Genomic DNA, 20,045 nt, shown 5'->3' with positions numbered 1-20,045 from the left:
CCATGGATGTTCAGGTTTGCCATGTTCATCCAGACTTTAGTAAAAAGTTCTCTTCAGTTCTCGAACTTTTACCCTCACCCCGAATCCCATAAAGGTTAATGGAGACCCAAACTTCTTTGCTTTAAAATGGCTGTAAATTGGTTGTAGTAAGTGCTAGGGAGCTGAAAAAGGAAGCAAAACGAGTGTAAGAGGAACTGGAGGCACTCTCAGCCATCCAATCTAAAACTACCTCTACTTGCTCTGTCCTCACGATTCGTACAATAGTACTCGGGCCTACGAAAATATGCAGAACATTCTGTCACCTGTGTGTAAAAGAGGATTTTGTTTCATTTGGGCGTGTATCAGGCACAGATCTACCTCGTCATCTGCCTGCAGCAACTCCACCAACATCACCAGCAGTAGCAGCATCACGGCCACGTCCCCTATTTGATGCTCTCCTCATTCTTTGCACCCAAAAAAGTATGGTTATGGTGGTTATGGTGGTCTCCTAAAAAGAGCCACTCCTTGGCTGGGTCCTTCCCGGAGGGATATCTGGCTGGTTTCTGTGTCGAGACTCCTAACAGAGGCTCCACAGACTTTTTTGATTTGCATATTTCCCAGGGAACAATGCACCTAGGATTTCACTGTATTGAGCGCCCTCACAGGCTGCTGGTAGTGTTTTCTCTGGCTGGTCTCCCCGAGATCAGTGATTGTTTTGTCTTGCTGGTCTACTAGGCATTGCTCCCACCTGGCCACAATCCTACTCCACAGGGGCAATACCCCGAAACAGCTGTCTGTGGATGGATACCTGGCCTTGGTATTTCCCTGGTCATATCTTTAACCTTGTCAAAAAGTTGGATATTGACTTAAAGGGCCACTTAATATGGTGGTTATGGTGGTCTCCTAAAAAGAGCCACTCCTTGGCTGGGTCCTTCCTGGAGGGATATCTGGCTGGTTTCTGTGTCGAGACTCCTAAAGCTGGGTTTACACACTGCAACATCTCAAACGACATCGCTGTAACGTCACCGGTTTTGTGACGCAATAGCGATGTTGTTTGCGATGTTGCAGTGTGTGAAACCTATCAGCGACCCGGCCCCTGCTGTGAAGTTGTAATCGTTACAAATCGTTCAGGACCATTCCTAGGTCCTTTGTTTCCCGCTGTGCAGCATGAAGTTTCAGTGTGTGAAGACTTTGCAGCGACTTTGTTAGCAACTTCCCTTTCAAAAGGCTGCTTATCAACGTCCCCAACAACCAGCTAGGTCGCTCTGCAGGTCCGGATCGCTGTTGCGTTGTTGGCCAGGTTTGCCTGTTTGAACACTCACCAGAGACTTAACAGAGACTTAGGGAGGTCGCTATTGCGTTACAAAACCGGTGACGTTACAGCGATGTCCTTTGCGATGTTGCAGTGTGTAAACCCAGCTTTACAGAGGCTCCACAGACTTTTTTGATTTGCATTTGGACACGTAGCAGACACAGATTGACCATGTCCTCTCCCTGCAAGAGCACCACCAGCATCACCACAGCCTCTTCCATGACCCCTATTTAATGCTCTACTCATGTTTTTCCCCTGAACAAAATTCTCAGTAGAGAAGAGGCTGTATTAGGGCACTATGCACCAGGCTGTATTAGGTTAGTCTGCACCAGGCTGTATTAGAGCAGGATGCACCAGGCTGTATTAGGTTAGTCTGCACCAGGCTGTATTAGAGCAGGATGCACCAGGCTGTATTAGGGCAGTATGCACCAGGTTGTATTAGGGTGATCTGCACGAGGCTGTTAGGGCAGTAGGCAACCACGCTGTACTAGGGCAGCATACACCAAGTTGTATTAGGGCAGTATGCACCAGGCTGTATTAGGGCAGTATGCACCAGGCTGTATTAGGGCAGTATGCATCAGGCTGTATTAGGGCAGTATGCACCAGGCTGTATTAGGGCAGTATGCACCAGGCTGTATTAGGGCAGTATACACCAGGCTGTATTAGGGCAGTATACACCAGGCTGTATTAGGGCAGTATGCATCAGGCTGTATTAGGGCAGTATGCATCAGGCTGTATTAGGGCAGTATGCACCAGGCTGTATTAGGGCAGTATGCACCAGGCTGTATTAGGGCAGTATACACCAGGCTGTATTAGGGCAGGATGCACCAGGCTGCATTAGGGCAGTATGCACCAGGCTGTATTAGGGCAGTATGCACCAGGCTGTATTAGGGCAGTATGCATCAGGCTGTATTAGGGCAGTATGCACCAGGCTGTATTAGGGCAGTATGCACCAGGCTGTATTAGGGCAGTATACACCAGGCTGTATTAGGGCAGGATGCACCAGGCTGCATTAGGGCAGTATGCACCAGGCTGCATTAGGGCAGTATGCACCAGGCTGCATTAGGGCAGTATGCACCAGGCTGCATTAGGGCAGTATGCACCAGGCTGCATTAGGGCAGTATGAACCAGGCTGCATTAGGGCAGTATGCACCAGGCTGTATTAGGGCAGTATGCACCAAGCTGTATTAGGGCAGGATGCACCAGGCTGTATAGGACACTATGCACCAGGCTGTATAAGGTCCGTATGCTGTATTAACACAATATGCACCAGGCTGTATTAGGGCAGTATCCACCAGGGTGTATTAGGGCAGTATGCACCAGGCTGTATAAGGCTATGTGTACACGTTGCGTTTTTTTCAGCGCGGAAAAAAACGCACCCTCTGGCAGAGGGGAGAATTGTAAACAATGCGTTTTGGGAAAAAACGCATCAAAAACGCATGCGTTTTTCGTGCGTTTTCCATGCGTTTTCTTCAGGTGCGTTTTTGACCACATGATCCAGTGACAGTGCCACAGTACATCCAGTACACAGTGCCAGCCTTCCTGCAGAGATGTGAGTGTTGTCCACGGGAGAACGCAGCTGCCTATGCCCACAATTTGGGTTCAGGCTGCTGTGGAGCTCTATGCTACCTGCAGAGAACACTCTTGTCTCCGCAGCATAAATTGACATGCTGAGTCTCAGGAAGCCACGCCGCAGGTCAGTTTATGCTGCAGAGAAGAGAAGCACAGTGGGCACGGGATTTCTAAAATTCCTTCCACTGTGCTTCTACTGCACAACGCAGCATTATGGACGCAGGGAAAACACTCTGCGCCCATAACGCTGCAAACCCTGATTGTGGGCACACAGCCTAAAATGTGTCAATGGATGTCAAACATATATATAACGTCCCACCCCCCCTGCATATTCTAAGCTGGCGCCCTTTAGTGCCTTTCATCATGTGGCACTAAAGGGTGCCTAGCCTTGTATTTAGCCCAAAAAAAAATTTATTAAAATAAATGACATGGGGTCCCCCCTATTTTTGATAGCCAGTCAGGGTAAAGCAGACAGCTGTAGCCTGCAAACCACAGCTGACAGCTTCATCTTCTCTGGAGATCAATTTGGAGGGCTCCCCAAGCTGCTTTTTTTTAATTTATTTATAAATAATAAAAAAAAAAAAACGTGGGGTCCCCCCCAAATTAGATCACCAGCTAAGGTGAAGCTGACAGCTGGGGTCTGGTATTCTCAGGGTGGGAAGAGCCATGGTTATTGGACTCTTCCCAGCCTAAAAATAGCAGGCCGCAACCGCCCCAGAAGTGGCGCATCCATTAGATGCGCCAATCCTGGCGCTTCGCCCCAACTCATCCCGCGCCCTGGTGCGGTGGCAAACGGGGTAATATATGGGGTTGATACCAGATGTGTAATGTCACCTGGCATCAAGCCCAGTAATTAGTGATGTCACGGCGTCTATTTGATACCCGACATAACTAATTGACAGTTATAGCAAAAAAAATTGACAACCAAAAAAAATTTATTTGAAAAAACACTCCCCAAAAACATTCCCTCTTTGACCAATTTATTGAAAAGAAAAAAAAATGGGTCCGCAGTATCCATTTTTGACGTCCCACGTCGCCTCTGGACCTTCTAGAATATGGGGGGCACGCTCAGGGTACGTGTCCCCCATTTTCTAGTAGTGCAGACCCTCCATTTGAGGAGAGTGGGTGCAAAGAATCTGCACCCACTCTCCCCGGGTCACAGCTGCACAGTGCCGAGCAGCAGCAGCTAGCGCAGCTCACACTGAACACAGGAAGCTGTCAGCTGCTCGGCACATGTGACCGGCGCGCACTGTGAAGGAGGGGGCCGCGGGGGATCAGCGCTGTGACAGGTACGGGGGTTACCGGGGGACACCGGAGGACACCGGGGGGAATAGGGGGTGACCTGGCATGGCCTGGGGAGCAGTTTTCTGTCGCATGTTATTGCACATGCGACAGAAACAGAGGAGTAGGGCGGCCGGTGCGCTGCTGTGTGCGCGGCCATGTTGGATTTTCGGGAGGGGGATTGGGGGTCAGGGCGGGCACTTTGGCGACACCGGGGGCTTTCTTGAACTTTGCCAGGAAGTGAGGTCAACAGGAAACCTCTTGACCTCACTTCCAGGTAAATGCCTGCGTTCTGTATGCCGACAAAGCCCGCGGACCGCAGCAAAAAAGCAGCTCATTGCGGTGTAGCTGGGTTCTGACCCACATCATTGGTTTCAGTGGGGGAGAGAACGCAGCCACAACGCACAAAAGAAGTGACATGCTGCTTTTCTTTCCGCACCGATTTTTGGCATCCAAAACGCTGCGTTTGGAAATGCAGCTTGTGCACTGATTTTTCGGCTTTCTCATACACTTTGCTGGGAAAGCTGAACGCATGCAATTTGCCACTGAAACGCTGCGGTTCTAAACGCAGCGTTTCCGTGGTAAAAAACGCAACGTGTGCACACAGCCTTATAGCAGTATGCACGAGGTTGTATTACAGCAGTATGCACGAGGTTGTATTACAGCAGTATGCACCAGGCTGTATTACAGCAGTATGCACCAGGCTGTATTACAGCAGTATGCACCAGGCCGTATTACAGCAGTATGCACCAGGCCATTAGGACAATATGCACCAGGCAGAATTAGGGCAATCTGCACCAGGCTCAGAAGTTCTCAGAATGGCGGCGCAACCAGTTATCCGGCCTTTATAAAGACCGGGTCATGTGGTGTGCCGGACAATCATAGCCATGCCAATACATGTCATGGCTGTGAGGGCCTGGAAGTGTCCAAAGATAAAAGGCTTGTTGATTGGCTGCACTGTTAGTAACAGGGACTTCTGTTTAGAAGACCGTGTTTGGAGTTCGACATTTGACACTAGGTGTCCGGCAGGAACCCCAAATTTTACCGTTCGGGTTCGCTCATCCCTATTAGTTGCCTAACTTTTATAGAAATTAATGAATTTTCAGAAGTTATTGGTGTAAATCCCATTCATTTCTATGGGAGCTGTGCATAAAATGTAACCCAGCTGTGCCCAGTTGTTTTGGTAAGTCCTTATCAGTTGGTCAGGACCTAGAAGCAGTTATTCCCCTTACAGCGATGAAAGGCAGAAATGGGAATAACCTTTTTTATCCCTCTCTGGAATAAAAAATATGTGGAGGAAGTCCTAAGGCCTTGTGTCTAAAATGGCCTAATCACCCTCTCCGAAATATAACAACACTAATATATAGAATATATTAGTGCAATGACCCTGGCACGGACTTTGCACCGGAGCTTAGGAGCTTCACATTTTCTGCCCCGTTTAAAGATAAAGATATTGCAGTAAAGCCTGTATTTTAAAGCCTTCCCTGATAAGTTAATTTTACAGTATACTTGTATCTTCCATCTTCAGGAAGGTTTTCTTTTTTTTTTTTTTTGTTCTCCTCCATTCCAAACTTTTGCCCTCTGGTAATAATGGTGCAAATTTTCCTTTCAACCGACTGGGCATATATCCCAGAACTTCTATCATAGAGGAGTAAAAGCAAACGCCCGCACGGAAGTAAACTAGTTGGTTATAAGGAAATTTGTATCTTTATTACCAGGAATCATAACTTGGGAATAGAAAAACACAAAAAAGAAGAACTGCTCCAGAATCAGTAGAACAGTGACAATAAGGGTATGTGCGCACGTTGCTTTTTACCTGCTTTTTACCTGCTTTTTTGCTGCTTTTTCTTCTGCGCTGTTTAATGCCAAAATGGATGTGTTCTTCTATTCAAGCAAAGTCTATGGGAATTTGGGTTTCTTGTTCACACTATGTTGTTCAAAATGCTGCCTTTTTGTGGCAGAACTTTGGTCAAAAACTCAGCTTTTCAAAGAAGCAACATGTCAATTGTTTTTGCCATTTGGGTTTTGCACTGCAAAGCTGAGTTTTTGACCAAAGTTCTGCCACAAAAAGGCAGCATTTTGAACAACATAGTGTGAACAAGAAACCCAAATTCCCATAGACTTTGCTTGAATAGAAGAACACATCCATTTTGGCATTAAACAGCGCAGAAGAAAAAGCAGCAAAAAAGCAGGTAAAAAAGCAGGTAAAAAGCAACGTGCGCACATACCCTTAGAGGCATATTCCATTTCAATTAAAAAATTTCCAACAAAAGGTCCACTTTAAATAAAAATCTTCCAAGTCTTTTCTTATAACTCAGTTTTTTACTGTTCCTCTATTATTCTTCTTCGAAATGTTTTAATAAATTGACATCTTGGTTTTTCCAACTGGGGGTCTATCCCTACACACTAAGGCGGGCTTTGCACACTACGACATCGCAGCCCGATGCTGCGATGCCGAGTGCGATAGTGCCCGCCCCCGTCGCAGCAGCGATATGTGGTGATAGCTGGCGTAGCGAAAGTTATCGCTACGCCAGCTTCACACACACACTCACCTGCCGTGCGACGTCCCTGTGGCCGGCGACCCGCCTCCTTGTTAAGGGGGCGGGTCGTGCGGCGTCACTGCGACGTCACACGGCAGGCGGCCAATCAGAGCGGAGGGGCGGAGATGAGCAGGATGTAAACATCCTGCCCACCTCCTTCCTTCCGCATATCCTACGGAAGCCGCAGTGAGGCCGGTAGGAGACGTTCCTCGCTCCTGCGACTTCACACACAGCGATGTGTGCTGCCGCAGGAGCGAGGAACAACATCGGACCGTCGCGTCAGCGTAATCATGGATTACGCCGACGCTGCACCGATGATACGATTACGACGCTTTTGCGCTCGTTAATCGTATCATCCAGCCTTTACACACTGCGATGTCGCATGCGATGCCGGAAGTGCGTCATTTTCAATTTGACCCCACCGACATCGCACCTGCGATGTCGCAGTGTGCAAAGTGCCCCTAAGGCACTGTCCAATAAGTTGTGAAAATGTCAATTGTGCAGGGACAAGATAAAAAAACTGTGGAGGAAAGAAGCGCAATAGGGTCTTACCCAAATAACATTGGGAGGAAAAGAAGGGGAGATATTACTCACCTATAGGGGTTGTGACAGTCACAACTCCTATATCAGCATGTGTGTAGATTAATCCAGAGTCACAGCAGCGGTCCCTCGGTTTGGCAGATAACAGAGAGCAATAGGATGAGGGTTTTCAAGCCGCGCCAATGACAACCAACATTAAGCTGTTAGATCAATGTTGCCTTTTATTCCAATTACAGGTCTACGCGTTTCGGAAGGCACCCCTTCCTTCTTCAGGACCAGATGGCAAGAGAACATAAAATCACTGTTAATTGTGCAGGGACAACACCCCTTTGACACAGTCAACGGTCACACGCAGTTGTGATTTTATTCTTCATTTTTAAGGCTAAATAATAATAAAGAAACAACATGAGAGAACAAGAATTTACTAACAGAGATGTAAGAAGAGCTGACCGACACATAAACCAAAATACACAATGTGGAAATTCTTCATTCCATTTACGACACTTTTCTGCCAGATAAGTCACATATTTTTCTCTAAAATACACAAATGAAGTTGCACTAAAATTTTGTGATTTTTTTTTTTTTTTTTTTTTTGCGGTTTTACAACTGCCCAGCCTCTTTTAAGAAGGTGGAGCTTACAGAAAGGGACAGGGTTAACCGTGGCCTGACAAAAAGTTAATAGGGATGATCGAATATCACAAATATTCGGCAATATTTGGCTTCGTGAATATCCGACGAATAGGTCGCCGCTATGCGATTATTTGATGCGCAATGTAAAGGCCGCTTTTCACGCTGCGATATCGGTACCGATATCACTAGCGTGGGTACCCGCCCCATCTGTTGTGCGACACGGGCAAATCGCTGCCCGTGCAGCACAACATCGCCCAGACATGTCACACATACTTACCTGCCCGGCGACGTCGCTGTGACCGGCGAACCGCCTCCTTTCTAAGGGGGCGGTTCGTTCAGCGTCACAGCGACGTCACAGCTGCGTCGCTGAACCGCCGCCCAATAGAAGCGGAGGGGCGGAGATGAGCGGGACGAACATCCCGCCCACCTCCTTCCTTCCGCATAGCGGCCGGGAGGCAGGCAAGGAGAGCTTCCTCGTTCCTGCGGTGTCACACTGAGCGATGTGTGCTGCTGCAGGAACAAGGAACAACCTCGTTACTGCTGCAGTAACGATTTTTGAGAATGGACCCCCATGTCACCAATGAGCGATTTTGCACGTTTTTGCAACTATGCAAAATCGCTCATAGGTGTCACATGCAACGGCATCGCTAATGCAGCCAGATGTGCGTCACCAATTCCGTGACCCCAACAAGTTTGCATTAGCGATGTCGTAGCGTGTAAAGCCCCCTTTAGTCTATGGTAAGCCCGAATAGTTGCTATTCGGCAACTATTCGGGTTTCCCATAGACTTACATTGCGCATCGAATAGTCGCAAATAGTCGAATAGCGGCGACCTATTCGGCGAATATGGGTGTTGCCGAATATTTGAGGTATTTGATCATCCCTAAAAATTATCTATACCTGAAAGTGATGCAAATTTTACCAGAAATGTGCTCCAGCTAGTACAAAGAGTAGATGTTTGTTTTTGGCATGTGGCACCATTGAAGGATGCACCAAATGCATTACGGGGAGGGCATATCACTTATATGGGAAAAAACTGTTTTGATGAATCGGCTCCAATATATTTGATAATGGAAACTCCAACAAAAAAATCCTAAGGGATAAACTTTTTCAAATAATAAATTGTAAAAATAAGAACTAACTATATTAGAACAGCATTCTATATAATCCTTCCGCTATCCAGAAACTTGGTGATAACTTGGGTTCATATTTTTTTGTAGTTCTACAGCTTTGGTAAAAATTAAGACTCCACTGCAAAATTGTTAGTTTTTCTGATTTTTCTCTTTTATAGGTATATTTTTGAGAAAATGTAAATTGTTCTTTTATTCTATAAACTACTGACAACGTCTCCGAATTTCCAATAAATTTTGTATTTATTTTCTGAAAATGAGAGATGGTCAAAATAACAAAAAAATGCATTGCTTTGAGACCTCAAATAATGCAAAGAAAACAAGTTCATAATCATTTAGAAACAACAATACTAATAATGCTTTAACTCAGGAAGAGTTCAGAAATCTATTTTGTGGAATAACCATGATTTTTAATCACAGCTTTCATGAGTCTTGGCTGCTTTCCACCAGTCTTTCACACTGCTTTTGGGTGACCTTATGCCACTCCTGGAGCAAAAATGTAAGCAGTTCTTCATTGTCTGATGCTTGTGACTATCCATTTTCCTCTTGATTACATTCCAGAGGTTTTCAATGGGGTTGAGGTCTAGAGATTGGGTTGGCCATGACAGGGTTTTGATGTGGCGGTCCTTCATCCACACATTCATTGACCTAGCTGTGTGGCATGGCGCATTGTCGTGCTGGAAAAACCAGTCCTCGGAGTTGGGGAATATTGCATGAGCAGAAGGAAGCAACTGTTTTTCCAGGATAACCTTTTATGCAGCCTTCTTAATACGTCCTTCGCAAAGTTTAATTTGCCCAATTCCAGCCTTGCTGAAGATAATCACCAATCCTTCACCAAATTTCACAGATGGTGCAAGACACTGTGGCTTGTACACTTTCCTGGTCTCCGTGTGACCATTAGATGGCCAGGTGTTGGGCAAAGCTGAAAAATAGACTCATCAGAGAAGATTAGCTTACTCTAGAAATTGGGCAGATTAAATTTTGTGAAGGAAAGCCCAATACAAGGTTATCCTGGAAAAACAGTTGCTTCCTGCTGCTCAGGCAATGTTCCCCAACTCTGAGGACTGTTTTTTCCAGCAGGACAATGCGTCATGCAACACAGCTAGGTCCATCAATGTGTGGATGAAGGACCACCACATCAAATCCTGTCATGGCCAGCCCAATCTCACCCATCACTAGTGGTAAACAATAGAGCAATAGGAATCCTAATAAATTGGATCAGAACAGCCATGACAACATATCAATGACCTATTCATAGGATAGATTGTTAATATCAGAGTTTGGGTGTTCGACCGCAAATCTGCAACTATTTGGTCGTCGGATGTAAACCATTTGAGCGGAGCTACAAAGCGCAACTCCAGTCATTGTGCAGTGCAGAGCAGAGGAACGCAGAGCAGGTCACATCAGCTCCTTTTAGGATCTGTTCTGCTGTACTCGGCAGAGGCCACTACACAATAAATAGAGCTGTTATTTAGAAAACAGTGCTTTTTATATCAGTTCACCCCGTCTCCTTTCGTGTGGTTCTCTGAGCCCAATTAAGACCGGGCGGTGCAATTAAGGATACCAGGCAATCCAAAGGACATATTTATGGAGAATGGAGAAAAAATCCAGCATCTCGTCTGGTTGAAGTATAATTAAAACCAACTTTATTCCATGTTCTTTAAAAAATTCCAAAAAAGGGGGAAGTCATAAAACCATACAAGGTGCACTTTTGTAGAAGACGCTTACGCGTTTCGGACTACATGTCCTGACTCATCGTTATGAGTAAGGACATGTAGTCCAAACGCGTAAGCGTCTTCTACAAAAGTGCACCTTGTAGTGTTTTATGACTTCCCCCTTTTTTGGAATTTTTTTAAAGAATATGGAATAAAGTTGGTTTTAATTTTACTTCAACCGGACGAGATGCTGGATTTTTTCTCCACAATAAATAGAGCTGTACTTTGCAACTCAATTCCATGTGTTATCATCTGGCCACTACCGGAGCAAATAACATCTGATTGATGGGGGTGCCGGGTATTATAGCCCCACCGATCTGTGACTGATGACCTATCCCATACACCGGTCATCAATATGTTGTGACACGACAACTCTTTTATTAGGGGTTGTAGAAAATGTTACAAATCCTTTCCTAACAAATTGATCAAACGGGAAGTTAAAGCAATATTCTATCCCCAACTGATACACACTGTTACACGCAGCGCGCTTCATGATACAGGGACTGAAAGAACACGAAAAAGCTCGGCTTTGGCTGCTCTACTCCCTCAGACCTTCTATTAGAAATATTATTACATAATTTTTAGTGCCACATTGGGAATGTAACATTTTCTGCAGATGTTGGGTGAAGGATCTTACTTGTAATGGTGCATTGTGTGAATTTCCATAATACACAATACTAATGAATTAGATCTTAGTAAATCCAGCTGGGAAGTGCTAAATGCTGTAGCAGAAGTTCTTTCGTATCCTGTAACTGCAGTATTATCTCACAGGCCATCACAATCACAAACTGTGTGCAGCTAGGTCAGGCCACACAGTCACTGTATAATGAGGGAGACTTACCTGCAGGAAACCTGATCCGGTGGGGTTAGAACAACATAACATGGGAACACTTTCCTTTGAAGCTTCACTCAGCGTATCTGTTTTAGAGACCCCCATCCCAATTCTAGGGATCAACATATTTACATTCCTCCAATGTTACCATTTCATTAGGCCAAGGGGAAGATTTCAAGTGTGGTCTCATCATAATATTCCATGTTCTGAATCTATAATGAGATAAAAGACTCAGATAGATTAGATAGATAGATAAGAGATAGATATCATAGATAGATTATCAATAAGGCCCCCTTCACAGGTCTGTGATTTCGGTACATATGATGTGCGTTTTAATTCGTACAGGACATACGCAGACCCATTAAAATCAATGGGTCTGCGCACACATCCCTGTTTTCTCAAGGACGTGTGTCTGTGTGGAGCACATGCGTGTCCGTGTGCTCCACATGGCAACATGTCCGTTTTTCTCACGGGTGACACACGGACTGCACACTGATGTGATCCATGTGATATCAGTGTAACACGCACTGGAGAAAACACATGTCTTTGAAATAACATTATTTTCTATACTCACCTATCTCCTGCCCTGGTGTCTTCGGCATTGCTGTCACTTGCTTCCAGACCCGCTCATTATGCTCATACAAATTCACTGCCCTGCGGACCCAGAAGCTGCAGCAGCGCTGGAGACAGCAGCGCCGGGGACAGGTGAGTATAGAAGTTCCTGCTCTCCATGAGCTATCACAGATAGCCCACGGAGAGCACACTGACAGCACACGCTGAACACACACATACGCAGACATGTGGAGGGGGCCTAATAAATACCGTAGATAGATACTGTAGATAGATAAATATCGTAGATAGTTACTGTAGATAGATGATAGATAAATATCGTAGATAGATACTGTAGATAGATGATAGATAAGAGATAGATAAATATCGTAGATAGATACTGTAGATAGATACACACACACGTGTTACACACAAGGTTCAGAGAGTTATATTAATGTTCCAGAATGTGATATGACTATATTTCAATAAATAATGATTTTTTTTGTTCAAGAATAAATATGGATTTTTGTTCATGGAAGAAAAAGAAGGCATCCCCAGAAAATAAGCGCTAGCCCATTTTTCGGAGCAAAAACTAATAGAAGACCATGTCTTATTTTCGCGGAAACACTGTGTTTCCCCAAAAATAAAACCTACCCCGAAAATAAGCCCTAGCATGATTTTACAGGATTTTTGCAGTATGCTTGAAATATAAGCCCTACTCCAAAAGTAAGCCCTAGTTACAGTGAGGGCAATTGTTGAGGGGACTCAGACTGCACAGTTTCTCAGAGCACTCACTCTTTTAGAGACCCCAACAGCTAGCTGTATTTTGAGGTTAAGATGGTTTAAGGACCTTTGATGATTTCACAGTCCTGTGACCAAAGGTCTCCTAATTACAGAAGTCCAAAAGAACTGAACAGGAGACAGGCTGGTATGCAGGACTGGGATAAGGAGAAGGGAGAGCAAACTGGGAAATTTCACAGGACCCCCATTCTCCTAGGGGCCTGAGCATTTATATCCTGATGATAACGCTGCTTCAGGAATCAGGACCTTTGTGACATCATGTTATGAGACTAGGTTGAAACAAAGGTCTCTTAAATTGCAAGAACTATAACGTTGTCAGTCACATCATTTTTTAGCTTTAAAATTGGAGTGCTGCCTTCCTTTTCTTTTTTCTAGAGATAGATAGATACAGTAGATGTGGGACTAGCTTAGAAAAATAGATATTTATCTTTTTCAAATCCATGCCTTGAATTATGCAACTAATTATGCTGAGTTTCCATTTATTAGTTGGTTTGATTTTTTTTTTTTTATTTTTAACCTCAGCTGGACACAACTTATAAAAAAATTTGTGCACCGGTCTAGCACCAAAAGCCAGATCAGAAAACATTGGAAATGGCATTTTCTGGTTTGGCTCTAAAACAAAATCAGGCACAACTGATGTGCTGGATGAATTGGTAAGATCCTATAGAAGACTACGGTATATAGTTTCTGTACTAGAGGTTAAATAAGCTGGATAATGGAATACAGGGAACTGAAGCCTTACATATAAATAACTAAATTTAACAAGCTACAGTTTATTAAAAATAAACTAAGAATATCAGCCCTTGACGGATTATCTATATGCCAATGAAGATAATGCCAAGAAGATATCTAAAGATTTGGATAAATAAATCTCTAAAGGTGGTGTCACACACAGCGACAACGACAACGACGTCGCTGCTACGTCACCATTTTCTGTGACGTTGCAGCGACGTCCCGTCGCTATTGCTGTGTGTGACATCCAGCAACGACCTGGCCCCTGCTGTGAGGTCGCCGCTCGTTGCTGAATGTCCAGCTTCATTTTTTGGTCGTCGCTCTCCCGCTGTGACGCACAGATCGCTGTGTGTGACAGCGAGAGAGCGACGAAATGAAGCGAGTAGGGAGCAGGAGCCGGCATCTGGCAGCTGTTGTAAGCTGTAACCAAGGTAAACATCGGGTAACCAAGGTGGTTACCCGATATTTACCTTCGTTACCAGCCTCCGCCGCTCTCACGCTGCCAGCGCCGGCTCCTGCTCTCTGCACATGTAGCTGCAGTACACATCGTGTAATTAACCCGATGTGTACTGTAGCTAGGAGAGCAGGGAGCCAGCGCTCAGTGTGCGCGGCTCCCTCCTCTCTGCACAGGTTGCAGCACAGCGACACGTGTCGTTATGATCGCTGCTTCGGCTGCTGTGTTTGACAGCTAAGCAGCGATCATAACAGCGACTTACAAGGTCGCTGCTACGTCACAGAAAATGGTGACGTAACAGCGACGTCGTTGTCGCTGTCGTTTAGTGTGACCCCAGCTTAAGTCCTATTTAGTAGATATAAGATAGCATAGAAATTATTGTAACATACACATAGTGCCTTGCAAAAGTATTCATACCTAGTGAACGTTTCCACATCTTGTCTTGTTACAGATTTTTAATGTGATTTCGATCTGCACTGTGACTGGGCCACTCACACACATGAATATGCTTTGATCTAAACCCTCCATTGTAGCTCTGGCAGTATGTTTAGGGTCCTTGTACTGCTGGAAGGTGAACCTACTCCACAGTCTCAAGGTTTTCCTCCAGGATTGCCCTGTATTTAACTCCATCCATCTTCCTATCACCTCTGACCAGCTTTCCTACCCCTACTGAAGAAAAACCTCCCCACAGCAGGATGCTGCCACCACCATGTATGACGGTGGGGATGGTGTCTTCAGGGTGATGTGCAGTGTTAGTTTTCCGGTGATACTAATTGCATCTGACTAGCAGGAGAAGATTGGATGTAGTGCAGTAGAGCACAAGGACCTGCAGTGGAACGTATGGAGGACTCGGCAGTGGAATGCATCGATATATTCCACCGCACTGCGGCTCAGGTTCACCTGCCCACCAGAAGCAATTGGTATCGCCGGATGGGGTGAGTGTGTGTGTGCGATTTGATGTGTGATTGTTTGTATAATCTTATCTGTGTGGGTGTGCGATCTGATGTTTGTATGTGTGCGATCTGATGTGTGTTGATGTACGTTCCACTGCAGCTCCTCCCATTCGGCATCTGGTTAGTATGATTGTGGGGTCTTCTTTCTTCTTTCTTTTGGGGGTGTCTTCTTTCTATAATGAAGCGTCCTGCAGCATCTTTAACTTTTAGCTGTATGAACACTTCATTATTGAATCATGACTAGGGCTTATTTTCGGGGGAGGGCTTACATTTAAGGCTAGGTTCACATTTCCATCAATTTGTATCAGTCACAATCCACAGCTCTGGTAAACAACGGAATCTGTTTGGCGGATTCCGTTGTTCCCATAGACTTGTATGAGCGGCGGATTGTGACTGATGATGCTGCGTTGCATCCTCCGCCCGACTGATCAGTCGTGGAATGACTGACCGTCAGGCGGCAGGAACGCAGCTTGTAATATTTTTGAGCAGCGCAATCCGTAGGATTTTGCTGCGCATGCTCTCGCTGGCTCCCTGCACACTTAACCAGGGTACACATCGGGTTACTAAGCAATGCGCTTTGCTTAGTTACCCGATATTTACCCTGGCTATGTGTGCAAGGAGTCAGCGCTAAGCGGTGTACGCTGGTAACCAAGGTAAATATCGGGTAACCAAGCAAAGTGCTTTGCTTAGTTACCTGATATTTACCTTGGCTACATGTGCAGGGAGCCCAACACTTCCCCGCTCGGCTTTGCCCCCTCCCGCACTCGACATGTACACACACACACACACTCACTCACCTGTCCCCAGCCATGCAGTCCCCGACACTGACGTCCTCAGCACCATGGCCCCGCTCAGCTCCACCCACCCCGCACTCCGCCCCCCGCACACATTCTCGGCAGCCGAACGATCAGCTGATCACCCGGCGGCCGGCTGCTGTGAGCGATCGGCTGATCGCTCTCTCTTTTACAACGGAGTCCGACAATTCTATTCTTGTCATCCGTTGTACAACGCATCAGTCACAAGCGTCAAGCAACGCATGTGACTGATGCAAAACAACGGAAATGTGAACCTAGCCTAAGCCTTATGCCGAAAGGGCTGAAAATTCCTGCTAGGACTTATTTTTGGGGAGGGCTAATTTTTGGAAAAACAGTATATAGATATATAGCCAAATATGATTTAGAGTTAGCATAAATATATCAATGATATTATATATTTACATTTTTCTAATGAATACTCAGTTTTGCAATAAATTATACATAGAAAACTAAACGTAACTATCTAAGACGTAAAATAATAGTAAAAAAACCTCACAAGCAACAGAATTAATAAGAAAAATAAATGCTAGAAAACAATCATATGCTCCTATATGTATGAATTGGAGAAAATAGTGAGAAGAATGGAGTCTTTTACCTCTCATTAGTGAAGCCATCAATGCTCCAGCAAGCAAGAGCTGAGGTCATGTTACATATGGCACACAGTCTGTTCAGCACTTTTAACATCAGCTTTGAAATTTTAGAGAAGTCAAAGGTCATCTTTAATAAGCTCAAGTTTGAAGGGTTTCAATGATCTCTTGCAAACTCCAGTATTGCTGTGTGGGTGTCCAGTTCTGCTGTCCAAACCTATTCATAGCTTCCCCTCATCAACCCACTGAGTGCTATTAGTGCTGCATTTATATCAGTTTTTAATGTCTGTCAGGGCTCTCCGCTCCTTTGAATACTTTACGTCTTGCACAAGTTGGTCTTCGGTCATTGTAAATCGTTCCAGAACTTTTAGACATTTTGTACTTCGTTGCTTTTTTGCTCTTCAGCTGATTGTTCATATAATAAAAAACAGTTGTTGCTAGCTCCAACATGGTAAGCGCTTGCCAACCACTAATATAAAAAGTAACAAAATATAAAAACAATAGAAATGAGGATTTCTTTTTTTTTTTGTAATTTTGGGTTATTACACAAAAAAAGAGCATATCTAATAACAAAATATAATAATACAGTTTGCCCTCATATTGCAATAATAATTTGTTCTTGGAAGACCATCGTAAGAGGAAAAAACTGCAACATGAGACCATAACTGTAGAAAAGTAACAGAATAAACAAAAGATAATTGGTTGTGAAATCTTACCAGTGTCATCCAAAAATAATGAAGACAAATATTAAAAGAAAAATAGTCAGAAACTCAAACACAGAAAAGCAAGTCACATTATATGTAAAAATCAGAAAAATATTCTGACAGCTGTAAATTAGGTTCTATGTAGAGGATGGAAGCTTCTTTAGGATCCTGTACCGCACAAAGTATACTAGAAAAATAAAATGAAGCTATCCTCAGTTCAAAAGAAGTAATAAAATGGAAGCAGATTTAAACCAACCAACTAATATAAATGTGCTTAAAATGGAACAAAAATCTCATATTATATTAATCCCTTAGCACAGAATGTAGTCATTGCTGGGGTCCGCAAGTGTGGAGGGGGTTTAAGAGCTTAATTCCCTTAATATGAGGTAGATGCTGGCTATGTTACATAGATTGTATCTGAATCTAACAGCAGCAAGTGGAGCTGGGCTCTGATCGCTGCTGTTAACCATTTAGATACTACTTTCAAGCTCTTATAGTGGTATTAAAATGCAGCGGTTGACAGTGAATGCACATCACATTTCATCGGCACTCCGCGACAAATTAGAGAGTAAACGATGGTTAACATGGAATCCGGGGCTGCTAATGGCCCTAGTGACTACTATCTAAGTACTCCTGTTTAACTCAGCTATAGGGTAAACTTCATAAAAGACCACAATTTATACTATATACTACAATACTATGATACATAATATAATACTACTAGTATAGTATAATACTATGATACATAGTAGATGCAAACAGAACCTAAAGAGGACTAAAAAAATAAAGTAAAATATAAAAACTTTTTTAAAAATAATAATAAAAAAAAATCTAGTATCACTTTGCATGTAAAAGTACAGTGATGGCCGAAAGTGTTGGCACCCTTGAAATTATTCCAGAAAATGAAGTATTTCTCCCAGAGAACTATCACAATTACACATGTTGTGTTACACACGTTTAATTCCTTTGTGTGCATCCTAACAACCCAAAAAGACCGAGGAAAAAGGCAAATTGGACATAATTTCACATAAAAAACCCAAAATGGACAGGCCAAAATTTTTGGCACCTTTCCAAAATTGCACATAGACAATTTTGTTTCAAGCATGTGATGCTCATTCAAACTCACCTGTAGCAAGTTAGAGGTGTGGGCAATATGAAAATCCCACCTGAAACCATATTAAAAGGGGAGAACTTGACTCAATCTTTGTATTGTGTGTCACAGGTGTGCAATACTAAGCATGCAGAATAGAAAGAGGAGAAGAGAACTGTCTGAGGACTTGGGAACCAACATTGTTAAAATCAACATCACCAGAGATCTTGATGTTCCTTTGTCTATGGTGTGCAACATAATTAAGAAATTTACAACCCATGGCATGGTAGCTAATCTCCCAGGACGTGGACGGCAGAGAAAAGTTGATGAAAGGTTGCAATACAGGATAGCCCAGATGGTAGCAATGGCAAGAGACTCACTCTTGACATAGGGACATGAAAAAGCTAGCCTGAAGTTTGCCAAAATGTACATGAGTGAGCGAATATTCTTCTGAAAAAGCATCGTGTGGACAGAAGCTTTTGGGTAAAGTACATCATTCTACTGTTTACCGAAAACAGAATGAGACCTATAGAGCAAAAAACACAGGACCTACAATCACATATATGGTGGAGTTTGAGAGATGTTTTGCGGTTGTTTTGTTACCTCTGGCACTGGGGGCCTTGACTATATGCGCAAGGCATCATGAAATCTGAGATTACCAAAGATTTTGGGTGGCAATGTAGTGCCCAGTGTCAGAAAGCTGGGTTTGCGTCCTAGGTCATGGGTGTTCTAGCTGGACAATGACCCAAAATGTACTTCAATAAGCCTCCAGAAATGGATGGAAATAAAAGGGCTAGACAGTTCTCAAGGGGCAGCAATGAGTTCAGATCTAAATTCTATAGAACACCTGTGGAGAGATCTTAAAAATGCTGTTGGGAAAAGACTCCTTCATATATGAGAGACCTGGAGCAGCTCTCAAAAGAAGAGTCCAAAATTGCAGGTGAGAGGAGTAAAAAGCTTGTGATGGTTATAGGAAGCAATTGATTACAGTTATTTATTCCAACGGGTGTGCAACCAAAAATTGAGGGTGCCAATAGATTTGTCTGACCCATTTTGAAATTGTGTAAAATTATGTCCAATTTGTCTTTTTTTTTTTTTCTCTTTTTTTTGTGTTGTTCCAATACACATAAAGGAAATAAAAGTGTGTATGACAAAACGTGTAATTGCAATAATTTTCTTTGAGAAATACTTCATTTTTTGGAACAATTTCGACCATGACTGTATATAAAAATATAAAATTAGTTAACCCATATGGTGAATTCCGTAAAGAGAAAAAAACCCCCCGAAACTCCACAGTTGCGTTTTGTTTTAGCTACCACACTTCTGTACATCATCTTAGCGCACCAATTGGTTGTCATATATGTATATGTGATGTTTCTTGAAACAACAAGAAGTTAGGGTCTAAAAAAGCCCTAGTGGACAGTGAGAAAACTGCAATATTTATATATTTTTTTAATAGTGCATAATTACAGTGTTCATTTAGGAGAGAAAGTTCCACTTGTACCAGTGCTAGACGTGTCCCCTTCACTAATAAATAATGTACCCTGTACAGCTGCATTGCTCCCACACGATATACAGTATATGATTTGTCTATGTGTAATTCCCCTTATTTTCTTAATGCAAAAATATATACAATATACCTATTACACATTTTTTTTAAAAAAATGTACTGTAATTATTGTATTAATTAATATTTTATTTAAAAAAAAAACAAAATATATTTAGATTAATGTAGTTTCTAGAAGTTTAGTGTAGTTGTAAAGTCAAGAAATTAATATTGCTATAAGGGAAAACTTCACTTTTTACACATAGCAGCTAAATAAAGTGTTA

General features: G+C 43.5%; 1 long non-coding RNA gene across 1 annotated transcript in view; it reads right to left on the bottom strand.

Moving 5' to 3' along the window:
• LOC142258082 (uncharacterized) overlaps positions 1–11,736 on the bottom strand; it is a 32,475-nt gene extending 20,739 nt beyond the window's left edge. The window contains exon 1 of the long non-coding RNA XR_012727706.1: positions 11,540–11,736. This is a non-coding gene — a long non-coding RNA (uncharacterized LOC142258082). The remainder of the gene's footprint in view (positions 1–11,539) is intronic.
• Between the last annotated feature and the right edge of the window lie 8,309 nt (positions 11,737–20,045).

Source organism: Anomaloglossus baeobatrachus, chromosome 12 (assembly GCF_048569485.1).
Source record: "Anomaloglossus baeobatrachus isolate aAnoBae1 chromosome 12, aAnoBae1.hap1, whole genome shotgun sequence".
Taxonomy (NCBI): domain Eukaryota; kingdom Metazoa; phylum Chordata; class Amphibia; order Anura; family Aromobatidae; genus Anomaloglossus; species Anomaloglossus baeobatrachus.
Note: the sequence above shows the minus strand (reverse complement) of the source record. Positions and strands in the feature narration are given on the sequence as shown.